This window comes from Rutidosis leptorrhynchoides, chromosome 3 (genome assembly GCF_046630445.1).
Source record: "Rutidosis leptorrhynchoides isolate AG116_Rl617_1_P2 chromosome 3, CSIRO_AGI_Rlap_v1, whole genome shotgun sequence".
Taxonomy (NCBI): Eukaryota; Viridiplantae; Streptophyta; class Magnoliopsida; order Asterales; family Asteraceae; genus Rutidosis; species Rutidosis leptorrhynchoides.
In genome coordinates this window covers 424,696,557-424,714,298 of record NC_092335.1, presented here as the reverse complement: position 1 = coordinate 424,714,298, position 17,742 = coordinate 424,696,557, and positions in this window count along the sequence as shown.

Sequence of the window (17,742 nt, the reverse complement as noted above, 5' to 3'; positions counted from 1 at the left end):
GTTGTAGCCTTGTAAAAGATGCTGAAAAATGTACCAGCTTCAGCAGCATCACCGGCATCAACAATATCATCAGTAACAACACCAGTACCATCAACCATCATGCCTCAACATCTCATTCTGTACCTCAAGTATAATCATCGTTCTACGTATTGTTCTACATCATTTATCTTCGTTCTACATGGCGATTATGTAATCACTACTGTTTTAGAGATTATGTATTCTAGTTCTAATGGTAAATCAAATGAGTTTAATATCATATTAACTCATTAAATCCATGATTACATCTGAAGAAAATATATATGTATGTATATTTTCATAAAGATTGTAATTAAAAATTATTTTGTACCAACTATTAATGATGAAAATATTTTAACGGGTAGGTAATACCCGAGGAATATTGGAGTTTCACATTAATAAGTTACACGGTACATTCTTAGAATTTGATTCAACGGTCATTTACTATCCTACTTACATCCACCGATATACGCCGTTCACCAAAGAACAACTATTTTCGTTCAAATTCAATTTCATATTTGGATTATGACCTATCAGAATCCAACAAGTGGCATAATGAAGAAAATATTGAACAAAATAAAATTTGTTAGAAACAAATAAATCAACTATGAGAATTTTGTTAAGAATCTACGCTAACTGTTCCTAGCTAATTGTTCCTAGCTAACATATTACATTTTATTTATCGCAGTTTAATTATCACAATTTACATTCTCGCAATTTTATTTATCGTCATTTAATTTCTGTTATTTACTTTACGCACTTTATTTATCGTCATTTAATTTCTGTTATTTATTTTTACGCACTTTAAATATCGGGACACGTATACAAGGTTTTGACATATCATATCGACGCATCTATATATATTATTTGGAATAACCATAGACACTCTATATGCAGTAATGCGGGAGTTAGCTATACAGGGTTGAGGTTGATTCTACAATAATATATATAGTTTGAGTTGTGATCGAGTATGAGACGTATACGGGTCACGAAACGTGTTAATTAATTCGAATATTATATATTAAACTATATATGAATTATTGGACTGTTAACTGTGGACTATCGACTGTGAACTAATAATATTGGACAATTAAAATGAATTAAAATATTGATTATAACATATGAAACTAAACATTTCTTCAAGTTTGCCACTTGATTTCATTTTAAACTTCATTTGTATCTTAGTGATTACAATCTGCCTTCAAACCTTTCATGATTCTTGAAAACATCTCAATCGAAAGAATGAACCAACCACACTTCATCTACAGCAGAAAAGATTGATGCATATAGTTTTGCACCTGAAAAACACTCGGAACCTGAGTAAATGTTTAACATGTAGCCGTGCTAATTCTTTAGTGTTATTATTACCCAAAATAACTTAATAATTCCTTTCAAAGTAGCAAATTTTGTCACAGCTTCAGCAAGAAAATTTCGACTTTTCATTCGAAACAACCTTATTATAACCTTGATATATATGCGTACTCTTTTATTTCTATTGGAGAACCTTTTATATTCCACCATATTACCATCAGCGTTTAATCATCTAAAAACACAAATCTCTTGAAAACACCTCGATTTGATAACCAATGATCCAGATCCATTAACTTTGAAAATGCTGACGAAGCAGCATGTAGTAAATGGTCTTAATGGTCAAGAGTTTGATGATTAAGAATAGAGTATTGGGAACGCTCGATAGAAAATTGGGTACTGAAAAATGGATTGAGTTAACCATGAAGGAAACCAAGGACAAATACAAGGACCAAACCCTATATTCAAAGAATTCAGGTAATTCTGGATCCGATGAAGTCCTTAAAGAATATCTTGCTCCGAAGTCATGTTAAAATCTTGCGGAAAATCTTTCTTCATCACCCTTCGAACTTAGAAACTCCAAAATATCGTCATAAATATCTTCGATATTTCTAAAGATATATTCATAAATATTCTTGTCTGAAATTATCTATCTCTTCGTGCTATCTGTGTTACATCCTAAAAGAAACTATTTTAGTTTCTATATTCTTTAAAATTCAAGTTAAATTATGAATGATTTCCTAGAGAAGTGTTGGGAATTGAAGCATGAGTTAGTATAATATAATGATGTCAGGCCAACGTGGTTATATTACAGTAAGTCATGCTGAGTTTCTAATGAAACGTGATGATTCTCAGTACCATCATCATGTGCCATGTTACACAACTCTTTCATTCTACTCAATTTCTAAGCATATCACGGAAATATTTCTTTGATATTTCTGTTCTTCCGTAATTCCAACAGTTTACTAATAAATCGTGGTATTTCATTTTCTTTCTGATTAGAAGATTTTCTTTAAATTCCATGAATTCCACTACATCAAAAGTTAAATCTCTATCTCGATCTTTTGAGATAGCTCCACTCATACGCTTCAAGTAATCGAATTGTTTTATCAATATTACTCAATAATGATGAAACTCTATTTATCAACTCATATTCGTCATGAAAACATACTTATTCACAACTATGGCGACCTCTATCAAATTTCGAGGACGAAATTTCTTTAACGGGTAGGTACTGTCATGACCCGGAAAATTTCGACTAATTTTGAACCAAACTCTCAATATGATTTAGTATTTATGACATAATAAGCAAAGTCTGTTATGTTACGTCTCAAAAATTTCGAACTATTTTATATATTCAATTGACCTTCGACCATTCCCGACGATTCACAAACAACTAATTGTAAATAGATAAATGTATATTTAAATATACATATAATAATTTGAAATATTATTTGAAATAATATATGATTTAATTCTTGGAAATTAAATATGTAAAATAATATGCGATGTAACGAAAATTATTATTATAGATATATAGTTATATATATATAAAATATATAAATATTACTTCTAAATATATAAAATTATATTAAATCTATTTGTTTAAAAATATATAATATATTTATGTAGTAAAACTTGCTATTTAAAACTGTTTGCATATAGAAAGAGTATATATTAAAAATAAATAATTTCGAGTCTAATTAGTAAATGTCAGTGACACTCGGTTGACGTTTCATTAGTTTTAATATAGATATAATACACGTTCATGAATGATTAAGATAAAAGTTGAACTGTAATTTGATTACGAAGATTTTAGATTTGTTAAAAATATTTTTTACATTTTAAGATTAAATATTAGTACTCCGTACATATAAATTGGAACAGAAAATTAATATTTATCGAACCTTTTTGATCAGGTTTCAAACAGGTAATGACTGAAATAATTAAATATACTTAAACTAAAAATTTGGGATTTTTAGGAACACTTTTATACGTTAACTGTTTAGCAAAGGACTACGAATCAACGCCCGTAATATCTGTCGGCAGAGGAATTCATCTTATCACACGTTTTTAGGTCAATTATTTGATTACCAACTATTAACTATTATTATTATATTATTAATAATACTTTACTTAATATTATATAATACATACATACCTGCCATATTTGAGAAGGAAAAATTAAACCCAACATCACCCAATAACAACTATTAACCACCACCTTCGTCCAACCCTTCAACCACCGTCATCATCAATCATACACCACAAACATAACCACCTCAATCTCATCACCGCCGGCCACCATCACCGTGAGACACCCTAGCATCACTCTCTTTCTCTATATTTCTTGTTCAAGGAAAATCACACGACAAACCCACTTATGTTTCTTCTTCTCTAACAACCCACGACAACCATCTTCGACAACCGTGAGTCACCCTTGTTCTTTGCACAACCGCCACCACTTCAACTATATTAACCATCACCTTGAGTTCTTTGCTTACTTCTTCTTTGATTAACTACCACCTACGGCCCTCATCACAATTAACCACCATCTTCTACCATAAGAAACCACCGTGTACAACTATCTAACTACCACACCCTCTCTCATATATCTCTCTCTCTCTCTCTCCTATTCTAAATCGTGAACCAACCACCACTCCATCAAATTGTTACTGCGTTTCTTTTTGTTTTTATTTTTATAAACCGAAAGCCACCACTTCAAACCCTCAAACCACCACTTGCACGATAACTACTACTGCTTCCTTCTATCACCGTTTACTGTTTCCACAACAAACTACAACCACCACACTCGATCGTATCTGCAACCTCTTGTTTGCTTCTGCTATTCCTTGCTGTTGCTACTGCTATATCGATGTTCAATTAACAACAACAGTAGCACGAAAATGATGATGTCGAATAAAGAAGATGATGAATAGTGAATAGTAAATGAACGAGGAAGATGATACTATTTTATTTCTTTTTCTGTTGCAGCTGCAAATGCTATTTACCGGTTTCTGTTCGTTTCAAACACAGACACCACCTTCTACCTTTATTGAGTTCTCTCTCTATCCTCTTTTCAAACGACAACGAGTCGAGATGATATCTCTATGGCTGCGTTTATCTTTTCCTTCGTCCCTGTAATGCTATAATTCCGGGTTCCTGATTACTATTACAGCGAAAGTATGATGATAATATGGATGATGATGACGGGATTATATGATGAAGATGATAATGATTTATCTGTACATACAGCTACATTATTTCTGTTTATATCGACTACAAAACTACCACAAAATCATTTACTGATAACGGGCCATAAATTTTCTAGTTGGGTTGTTGAGGCAGTGGGCCAAGTTCCTGATGGGCCATGATCTATTGATTGGGCTGAACAGTTTTCGGGATAAGTAAATATAGTTCGTGATATATTCAGAAAAACAAATATGGTAGAGTGGTTTGTGGGGAGGGATGCTAAACGGGAGGTCGCAGGTTCTATCTCAGTTTGAGGCAGTTTTAAGGTTTAAGGTATTACATATTATTATTATTATTATTATTATTATTATTATTATTATTATTATTATTATTATTATTATTATTATTATTATTATTATTATTATTATTATTATTATTATTATTATTATTATTATTATTATTATTATTAGAGTTAGTATTATTATTATTATTATCATTATTAACTTTATCATTTTTATTACTAACATAAGTAATATTATTATCATTATGATTATTAATGTAAGTATTGTTATTATTATTCTTATAAAAAAACTATCGTATTATCATTATTAATAATTATTTTTATCATTATTATTATTATCAACATTTTTATTATCTTTATCATTATTAAATCTAATCATTATTATTCTCATATTAACTATTATCATTGTAAGTATTATTATTTTTATTATCATCATTATTAAAAGTATTATCATTATTATTATTTTATCATATAAATATTAGTTACTTAAAAATATATTTAATACACATAACATAACTATATTAAAATTTTTATTAATTATTCATTTGAAAGTGTATATAAAAATAAACATACTTAATTAATTAATAAAACTTATAAATTATTAAATATAACAAGTATATCATCAATACAATATGTAAATTTATTCGATTACAGTCATATGTATTAATATATATATATATAAATATATAGGTTCGTGAATCCAAGGTCAACCCTATACTTGTTCAATGACGTCATATGTATTTTTACTACAAAATACAGTATGGTGAGTTTCATTTGCTCCCTTTTTAATTGCTTTTGCAATATATATTTTTGGGCTGAGAATACATGCGCTACTTTTATAAATGTTTACAAAATAGACACAAGTACTTAAAAATATATTCTACGTTGAGTTGTACCACCCTGCATATCTTCCCTAATAGCTTGGTAACTACTATTTACATGTGGTATTGTAAACGCGAATCCTGTTGATAGATCTATCGGGCCTGACAACCCCAACCGTACTGGACGACCAGTATTCAACGGTTGCACAGTACTTCGTTTCGTGACTACACTTGGTACGGTGTAGTGAGATTTCATAATAAAGGGAATATGCGACGTTGATTAAATGTTAAGTATGGTTACCAAGTGCTCAACCACTTAGAATGCTTTACATACACTTGCGAGTGTATTATGTTTATGATTATGAAATCTTGTGGTCTATTAAAATATTGAAATGATTGTTATGATAAACCTATGAACTCACCAACCTTTTGGTTGACACTTTTAAGCATCTTTATTCTCAGGTACGAATTAAGTCTTCCGCTGTGCATTAGCTCATTTTAAGGACATTACTTGGAGTCGATCATCGCAATGGGACCAAATGTTGATGACTTCGTCCAGGTGGATAAGGACGGATCCTTTCAATACCAATAGTAATTACGTATAGAAGCTGGGTATGATACGGGTACATATACCCTAGATATACGTATAGAAATCTTGAGGAAACGGAACGAGAATTCAAATATAGCTATCTTTTGTGAATATACTTATATTGTTTTATGTATTTAAGTCCTTAAAAAGTGATTAAATACATTATATATACGATACATGTATAAGCATTATAGATTATAAGTATATATATCAAAGAATGTTACGTATAGTTATCGTTTTGAAAACTTAAGTTAGTAGTTTCAAAATATACTTATAACTCATTGTCATTAGTACACAATGAGATGTTAAACCATCCTTAGATCATGTTAAATATATATAAATACATATATATACACAAACGTATAATTATCGTATGTTATATAGTTCAAGATATCATCGGTCATATTGGACGGTCAAACGTTGTGTAAAACTCTTTTCAAAAACACAAGTCTAAACAATTTGGATTACTTATCATGTTGGTATGGTTTAATTTATGTAAATATTAATCTCATAAGTATAAAATGATCGGAAAAATCCGGGTCGTTACAGTACCTACCCGTTAAATAAATTTCGTCCCGAAATTTTAAAGTTGTACCTATTTTGCGTTCTCGAAAAAAAAATGTGGGTACTTTTGTTTCATCTAATCCTCTCATTCCCAAGTAAACTCGGGACCTCTTCGAGCATTCCAACGAACCTTAATGATTGGTATGTTGCTCTGCTTGAGCCGTTTAACTTCACGGTCCATGATTTCGACTGGTTCTTCTATGACTTGTAGTTTCTCGTCGCCTTGGATTTCTTCATGAGGAATGGTGAGATCTTCCTTTGTAAGACATTTCTTGAGGTTTGAGATGTGAAATGAATTATGTACTCTGGCAAGTTGTTGTGGTAACTCGAGTCGATAAGCTACCGGTCCGATGCGTTCGATGATCTTGAACGGGCCTACATACCTTGGGTTCAGTTTACCCCTTTTTCCAAAAAGTATTACACCTTTTCAAGGTGATACCTTTAGCATAACCATGTCACCTATCAGAAACTCTAATGGTTTCCTTTGGACATCGGCGTAGCTCTTTTGGCGACAGCGGGCCGTCCTCAATCTCTCCTTGATTTGTACTATCTTCTCAGTCATTTCGTGTATGATCTCGGGACCAGTTAATTGTCGATCTCCTATTTCATTCCAACAAATAGGGGATCTACACTTCCTTCCATATAATGCTTCGAATGGTGCAGCTTTAACGCTCGCATGATAACTGTTATTATACGAGAATTCTGCTAATGGTAGATATTTATCCCATCCGTTTCCAAAATCGATCACACATGCCCTGAGCATGTCTTCAAGAGTCTGAATTGTTCTTTCACTCTGCCGGTCAGTTTGCGGATGATATGCGGTGCTCATATCGAAACGGGTTCCCAGGGCCTCCTGTAGTGATTGCCAAAACTTTGATGTAAATCTACTATCATGATCGGATATAATGGAAATAGGTATTCCATGCCTTGAAACAATTTCCTTTATGTATAATCGTAATAGTTTCTCCATTCTATCCGTTTCCTTTATAGGCAAGAAATGTGCAGATTTTGAAAGGACCCGTTCATATACATTATAAATGATTCACAATAGTTGATTACATCGCGAGGTATTTTGACCTCTATATGATACATTTTACAAACATTGCATTCGGTTTTAAAAGACAAACTTTCTTTACAATCAAAGTTGATGGCATGCACACCATTTCATAATACATCCAACTATAATTGACATAATAATAATCTTGATGAACTCAATGACTCGAATGCAACGACTTTCAAAATATGCCATGAATGACTCCAAGTAATATCCTTAAAATGAACTAATGCACGGCGGAAGATTTCTTTAATACCTGAGAATAAACATGCTTTAAAGTGTCAACCAAAAGGTTGGTAAGTTCATAGGTTTATCATAACAATCATTTCAATATATTAATAGACCACAAGATTTCCGTTTATAAATATATGTACACTCGCAAGTGTATAAAAGTATTTTATAAATTGTAGGCACCCGGTAACAAGCCTTAACGTTCATGTTTTACCCTCTGAAGTACACCAGATCAGGTGTGTTTAAAATAACCTCGAAGTACTAAAGCATCCCATAGTCAGGATGGGGTTTGTCAGGCCCAATAGATCTATCTTTAGGATTCGAGCCTACCGTACATAGACAAGTAGTTTAATGTTACCAAGCTAAGGGTATATTTCTGGTTTAAACCTATGTAGAATTAGTTTTAGTACTTGTGCCTATTTCGTAAAACATTTATAAAAAACAGCGCATGTATTCTCAGTCCCAAAAATATATATAAAAGGGAGCAAATGAAACTCACCATACTGTATTTCGTAGTAAAAATACATATAACGTCATTTAACAAGTGCAAGGTTGGCCTCGGATTCACGAACCTATATTAATTATATATATTTATATGTTGGTCAATATTTGTCTAACAATTTTTGGTCAAGTCATAGTGTACCACAATCCTAATGCTCGAGACTAATATACAAAAGTCAACAAAAGTCAACTTGACCCAAAATGACTTCTAAAATTTATACTTGTTTATTATATAACTTAACTATAGCCGTTTTATATATTTAAATATATTTATTAGATTTTATAATAATAAAAGTCATTTATTAATAAAAATTTATATTAACGTTATAAAATATACTTTTATATATCTTAAGTAGTAAAATTTATAAAGTTCACTTAATATCGTAAAACTATATTGGTAAGTATTATTAATGTAATTATATTACGCGTGGTGAAAAATATCTTTGTATCCCCTATTTATTTGATAAAATAATATTGATCATAATAATAATAAGTAAAAGTTGTATTATTTTGTAATAATAATTATTATTATTCTATAAAAAAATAACAATATTTATATTTACTAAAAATGTTATTATGATAAAATGATAATACTAACATAATAGTAATAATGATATTTTATAATAACAATGATATTTCTATTAAAATAATAACGACGATAGTAATAATAATCATTTTAACAATAATACTAAAATTCAGTTACTATAACTTCAAATCCGTTCATCGAAACCATTCGATATCTAAATGAAAAGTTCTTAATTTTTCGATAGCTTTCCAATGACATGCATATCATATACCCTATCTCAGTAGCATATGTATCTAATTCAGGATTCAACAAACCTATCTAAGGACAATATCGAATGTACAAGCATGCATAATCCTATATACTCGAGCACTAGTCAGGGATACACTATTGATATATAAAAGTTAAGTTATGAGTGCTCACGTATCAATATTGAGATTCAATATTGCAGGAAAGTACGTAGACGCAACGGAGATGATAAACATTAGATTGACCTCACGAGCATACCCCTGAACCATACCCATCACCTCCATAGCTATAACCCATAATTTTCTTAGCTTCGACTCATTCAAAAAACTATTTTGAAATCACTCGAACATCACTCCGTCGTAATATTTCATGTATACTAATAATATCTTGAAATAATACAGAGCAATATATATATATATATATATATATATATATATATATATATATATATATATATATATATATATATATATATATATATATATGTAAATCGATTGAGAGAGTTTAGAGAAATATATTTTCAAGTTTCTATGAAATAATGAAACCTATTGAATTCTATTTATAATAGATTTTTGAATTATTAAAGTGAATTATTAAATTATGAATTATTAAAGTGAATTATTAAGGTTAAAGTAAAGTAAAAGTAAAGTAAAGGTAAAGTTAAAGTTAAAGTATAGTAAAAGTATAAAAACTATGTATGTATAATACGCGTATAAATATATATAATATTAATTTAAATCGTTATATATATTTAATGAAATAAAATATAAATATCGTTATATTTATTATACTGGTTAAGTAATGAGTTGTCAAAAGTGATTCTAGATATTTAGAAAAGTTATATACGTTTTAATAATAAAGTTCTTTTTAAACTGAAAACGTTTTTGTACGTTTAAAATAGATTAATAGAATATTATGGAAACCAATTCTCCACTAGCTTTTGTCTAACTTTCGTAAATGACACTTTTTATTTTTATTTATAAATAGCTTTACAAATTATTCCGAATATCGTTAAGAGTAATAGATTTTCTCAAATCACAGTGGACCTCTTAACAGAGACTTGTAATCATAATTCAATGTTTCTGATAATCCAATCATTTAATATATTATTTTTTTTAATTTCGTCGATAATCATATTGAAACAAATATGTTCATATAAAGCATTATACGTTTAAATACTTTGTTGACATTTTCAATTTATAACATATACACATATACATACATATTCATATATGTTCATTTAATGGTTCATGAATCATTGGAATTTGGTCGAGGTTTAAATGAATGTATAAACATAGTTTAAAATCCTTGAGATTTAACTTAACAAACATTGTTTATCGTGTCAGAATAATATAAAGATAAAGGTTAAATTTAGTCGAAAATTTCCGGGTCGTCACAGTACCTACCGGTTAAAGAAATTTCGTCCCCGGAATTTGATAGAGGTCGTTATGGCTAACAATGAGAATGTTATTATGACGATTATGAAGTTTTATCATGTCTAAGAAGTATGGATAAAATAATTCGATTACTCAAAGCGTATGAGGGAAGTTATCGTAAATGAAGGAAATAAGATTATAGTGATTCGTCATATCTTTTGACGTCATCACAATTGATCTCCGAATTTAAAGAAAATCTTTGTAATCTATGTTGAATTTGATGCTTCGGTGATTAAGGAGATTATGATTCTCTTCGAATTAATATGATAATCCATCTTGATTTCTCTGTCGGGTATTTCACTATAAATCCACCTCCTTCGTTTCCTTACAACTCACACCTTCTATTCTTTCTCCCTCAACTCATATTTTAAAGTATTTGTCAATATGCTTCATCCAGTACTGATTCTCGATATACTCCTCACTTTCATATCTGTCATTCTTCTTTTTCATCTGCCTCCGGAAGAATCTATTTACTTCTACTATACTCTTGGTTTTATAGTGTTTTTAGTTCTTCCGTGTCATTATATTGCTATATGCATCGATATATACGGTTTATAATTTTTGGGTGATTGTTGGGTTTTATATCTTCCCTTATATTTCAAAGCCCCTGCTTTTGTCTTCTATAATCATTGACATCCACAGTTAATGCTCCCTTTTATTTGCTGCGATTTATACTCCAATTTCTATTTTGGAGTTTTGTCCTTTCGTTTCTTCTTCTTGCGATTAAGCAACGTTTGTAATGGACCAGTATTCGCAGATATGAATTTCAGAATGAACATAGTTAATGTTCTAAGAAGGAAATGGTAATGGCACGATCTTGATTTGTTAATTTACCAGAATACCCTGAAAAGACCGAATCATCAAGAAAATATATTCTTGATATTTTTAGAGATTAAATATAATACAAGAGTCGTGTAACATGGAACATGATGACGGCATGGTCTGTGAATCGTCATGTCCCATTAGAAACTCAGCATGACTTACTGTAATATAATCACGTTGATCAAGTGTCATTATATTATATTAACTCATGCTTCAGTTCCCAACATTACTTCAAAACATTCATAATTTAAACTCGAAAGTTTATAGAATATAGAAACTAATAGTTTCTTATATGATGTAACACTGATAGCGCAAAGAGATAAATGACTTCAGATAAGATTAGTTGTGAAAATATCTTCAGAAATATCGCGGATATTTATAATGAAAGATATGATAATATCTTAGAATTTCTAATATTGATGGATGATGATGAAGATTTGTCTGTAAAGGTTTAGAATAAAGAGTAAGGTATTCGTTAATGACTTTAGCAGGCACTGAATCATTTGGATTCTTTGAAGGCAGATTTAGTCTTTGTGATTTGTCCACAGCCTCCTTCATAGTCTGTTCAATCCGTTTTCCAGTTCCAAACCTTCTCTTTTTCTCAGCTTTACCACCTTACTATTCTTTGTCATCAAACTTTTTACTGTTAAGATCGTTTACAGTTTTTGATGCTTCGTCAGCATTTCAAGAACTAGTTTGCAGTTCAAAATATTTTTCAGAACTTCACATTCAAAGTATGTAAGTCCAGGAGATAGACGTTTTACGTACACATATAACTGTTGGCGTAGACATGCTGCGAGATTTCAAAATACTGGTTACTGTTTTCCGATGATTCGTATGACAATTCTCGTTACAATATGCGAATGAGTAAATGATGTGATTTCAATAAATATAATGATTCTTCAAAAAGTCAAAGATAATTGAAGTTGTTGGTAAGTTTATTGCTAAGGTGGCGAGATATGAAAGGTCCCCAGTAACGATGATGAAAGGGCAATGTATCTATCGAGGTTATAATAAGACTAGTTCGACTGAAAAGTCGAAGTTGACTTGCTGGAGCTGTGACAAAACTATCTACTTTGAAAAGGAATTGAAAAGTCATTTTAGCTGATAAATGCCAAAGGGTCTGACACAGATACACATCGAACTATGACTTTGGCTTCGAGAGCTTTTTAGGTACATAAATGTGGGTAATATGTGGTTGGATCATCATCTCGATTGTTCATTGTTTGAAGTGTCTTCGAAAACTTCGGAGAGTTTGAACACAGTTTGTAATCGTTAATATACATATGATGTTCTAACACAGTTTTGAAGTCAAAGTATAGCTTTGAAAGATGTAGGAATCTAAGAGTGATGTCTTCTGTTAAATCATGACTTGGATTTTGATTTGTCAAAATCAGAATGCGTAATCAAATTTGGGTGAGAATGGTTGTTTTGATTTCTTTACAAGAATGTATATTGTTGTGAGATTTTGGGAGTATAGTTGATGATTTGCTTAATCAGATTCGAAAAATGTAACATATTAATTGTGAATTTATATATCTCTCGGGTATTACCTACCCGTAAAAAAAAATTTCACAATTAATATTTTGTACAACAGAATTTTATTACAGTCTTTATGAAAATATATATGTGCATATTTTCTTAAGATGTAACATAGATTTAATGAGTTAATATTAAATTAAACTCATTTGATTTACGGCTGAAACTAGAACTGAATAATCCCTAAAGACTTTAGAAATTACATAACTTTTACGGAGTATTTATTCAATAAAATTGAAATTATGAATTAATACTTCGTTATTTGTTGGTGTTTGTAACCCTTGCACCATATTCTCTAAAGCCACTACTCGAGCGCGAAGCTCGTTGACTTCTTCTATTACACCGGGGTGATTGTCGGTTCGGACGAGCGGATAAATAAAATCTAGAATTTGATGTAGTATATAATCGTGACGAGATACTCTGGAAATGAGACAGAAAATGGTGTTTCGGACCGGTTCGCCGGTAAGTGCTTCAGGTTCATCGCCAAGAGGGCAATGTGGTGGATGGAAGGGATCACCTTCTTCTTGTCTCCAATTATTGAGGAGACTACGAACCTATCCCCAATTCATCCAGAATAGATGATGGCTAATTGGTTGATCCATTCCGATCACACTGCTTTCGGAGCTTGAGTGGGATTCCATATCGGAATTCGAGGGACTTGAACTAATGATGAATTCCATTTCGTTCGATTGAATAAAGGATTTTTCGATATGAAATGATTTTTCGGCTATCGGGTGGTATTCTAATTACATAGAATATCTATATATATAGCGCAAAAGATTTCGTAGATTACGGAGGAAATTACGGGATATGTCAGGCAAAGTTTACAGTAACAGATACGCTAAGATATGGATTAGCAGATACACTAAGATATGAATTTTGTCTATACACTATTCATGCAATCAATGCAGTAAGACATGTCTAGACTAAGAATGATAAGCAGGCAATTTCTGACAAAAATGATAAGCAAAACTTTTGACATGCAGACACGGTCGAAGTCCAGGCTCACTAATGCATCCTAACGACTATCAGTTAGACACACTAATGCAGACCTGGTTCGCTAAGACCACCGCTCTGATACCAACTGAAAGGACCCGTTCATATACATTATAAACGATTCACAATAGTTGATTACATCGCGAGGTATTTTGACCTCTATATGATACATTTTACAAACATTGCATTCGGTTTTAAAAGACAAACTTTCTTTACAAAGAAAGTTGATGGCATGTACACCATTTCATAATACATCCAACTATAATTGACATAATAATAATCTTGATGAACTCAATGACTCGAATGCAACGACTTTCAAAATATGCCATGAATGACTCCAAGTAATATCCTTAAAATGAACTAATGCACAGCGGAAGATTTCTTTAATACCTGAGAATAAACATGCTTTAAAGTGTCAACCAAAAGGTTGGTGAGTTCATAGGTTTATCATAACAATCATTTCAATATATTAATAGACCACAAGATTTCCGTTTATAAATATATGTACACTCGCAAGTGTATAAAAGTATTCTATAAATTGTAGGCACCCGGTAACAAGCCTTAACGTTCATGTTTTACCCTCTGAAGTACACCAGATCAGGTGTGTTTAAAATAACCTCGAAGTACTAAAGCATCCCATAGTCAGGATGGGGTTTGTCAGGCCCAATAGATCTATCTTTAGGATTCGCGCCTACCGTACATAGACAAGTAGTTTAATGTTACCAAGCTAAGGGTATATTTCTGGTTTAAACCCACGTAGAATTAGTTTTAGTACTTGTGCCTATTTCGTAAAATATTTATAAAAGACAGCGCATGTATTCTCAGTCCCAAAAATATATATAAAAGGGAGCAAATGAAACTCACCATACTGTATTTCGTAGTAAAAATACATATAACGTCATTTAACAAGTGCAAGGTTGGCCTCGGATTCACGAACCTATATTAATTATATATATTTATATGTTGGTCAATATTTGTCTAATAATTTTTGGTCAAGTCATAGTGTACCACAATCCTAATGCTCGAGACTAATATACAAAAGTCAACAAAAGTCAACTTGACCCAAAATGACTTCTAAAATTTATACGTGTTTATTATATAACTTAACTATAGCCGTTTTATATATTTAAATATATTTATTAGATTTTATAATAATAAAAGTCATTTATTAATAAAAATTTATATTAACGTTATAAAATATACTTTTATATATCTTAAGTAGTAAAATTTATAAAGTTCACTTAATATCGTAAAACTATATTGGTAAGTATTATTAATGTAATTATATTACGCGTGGTGAAAAATATCTTTGTATCCCCTATTTATTTGATAAAATAATATTGATCATAATAATAATAAGTAAAAGTTGTATTATTTTGTAATAATAATTATTATTATTCTATAAAAAAAATAACAATATTTATATTTACTAAAAATGTTATTATGATAAAATGATAATACTAACATAATAGTAATAATGATATTTTATAATAACAATGATATTTCTATTAAAATAATAACGACGATAGTAATAATAATCATTTTAACAATAATACTAAAATTCAGTTACTATAACTTCAAATCCGTTCATCGAAACCATTCGATATCTAAATGAAAAGTTCTTAATTTTTCGCTAGCTTTCCAATGACATGCATATCATATACCCTATCTCAGTAGCATATGTATCTAATTCAGGATTCAACAAACCTATCTAAGGACAATATCCAATGTACAAGCATGCATAATCCTATATACTCGAGCACTAGTCAGGGATACACTATTGATATATAAAAGTTAAGTTATGAGTGCTCACGTATCAATATTGAGATTCAATATTGCAGGAAAGTACGTAGACGCAACGGAGATGATAAACATTAGATTGACCTCACGAGCATACCCCTGAACCATACCCATCACCTCCATAGCTATAACCCATAATTTTCTTAGCTTCGACTCATTCAAAAAACTATTTTGAAATCACTCGGACATCACTCCGTCATAATATTTCATGTATACTAATAATATCTTGAAATAATACAGAGCAAATATATATATATATGTAAATCGATTGAGAGAGTTTAGAGAAATATATTTTCAAGTTTCTATGAAATAATGAAACCTATTGAATTCTATTTATAATAGATTTTTGAATTATTAAAGTGAATTATTAAATTATGAATTATTAAAGTGAATTATTAAGGTTAAAGTAAAGTAAAAGTAAAGTAAAGGTAAAGTTAAAGTATAGTAAAAGTATAAAAACTATGTATGTATAATACGCGTATAAATATATATAATATTAATTTAAATCGTTATATATATTTAATGAAATAAAATATAAATATCGTTATATTTATTATACTGGTTAAGTAATGAGTTGTCAAAAGTGATTCTAGATATTTAGAAAAGTTATATACGTTTTAATAATAAAGTTCTTTTTAAACTGAAAACGTTTTTGTACGTTTGAAAATAGATTAATAGAATATTATGGAAACCAATTCTCCACTAGCTTTTGTCTTACTTTCGTAAATGACACTTTTTATTTTTATTTATAAATAGCTTTACAAATTATTCCGAATATCGTTAAGAGGAATAGATTTTCTCAAATCACAGTGGACCTCTTAACAGAGACTTGTAATCATAATTCAATGTTTCTGATAATCCAATCATTTAATATATTATTTTTTTAATTTCGTCGATAATCATATTGAAACAAATATGTTCATATAAAGCATTATACGTTTAAATACTTTGTTGACATTTTCAATTTATAACATATACACATATACATACATATTCATATATGTTCATTTAATGGTTCGTGAATCATTGGAATTTGGTCGAGGTTTAAATGAATGTATAAACATAGTTTAAAATCCTTGAGATTTAACTTAACAAACATTGCTTATCGTGTCAGAATAATATAAAGATAAAGTTTAAATTTAGTCAGAAATTTCCGGGTCGTCACATGAAATGTCCCGTTCTTATTGATTAAAAACGTTCCATATTAATTGATTTCGTTGCGAGGTTTTGACCTCTATATGAGACATTTTTCAAAGACTGCATTCATTTTTAAAACAAACCATAACCTTTATTTCATAAATAAAGGTTTAAAAAGCTTTACATAGATTATCAAATAATGATAATCTAAAATATCCTGTTTACACACGACCATTACATAATGGTTTACAATACAAATATGTTACATCGAAATCAGTTTCTTGAATGCAGTTTTTACACAATATCATACAAACATGGACTCCAAATCTTGTCCTAATTTAAGTATGCGACAGCGGAAGCTCTTAATAATCACCTGAGAATAAACATGCTTAAAACGTCAACAAAAATGTTGGTGAGTTATAGGTTTAACCTATATATATCAAATCGTAACAATAGACCACAAGATTTCATATTTCAATACACATCCCATACATAGAGATAAAAATCATTCATATGGTGAACACCTGGTAACCGACAATAACAAGATGCATATATAAGAATATCCCCATCATTCCGGGACACCCTTCGGATATGATATAAATTTCGAAGTACTAAAGCATCCGGTACTTTGGATGGGGTTTGTTAGGCCCAATAGATCTATCTT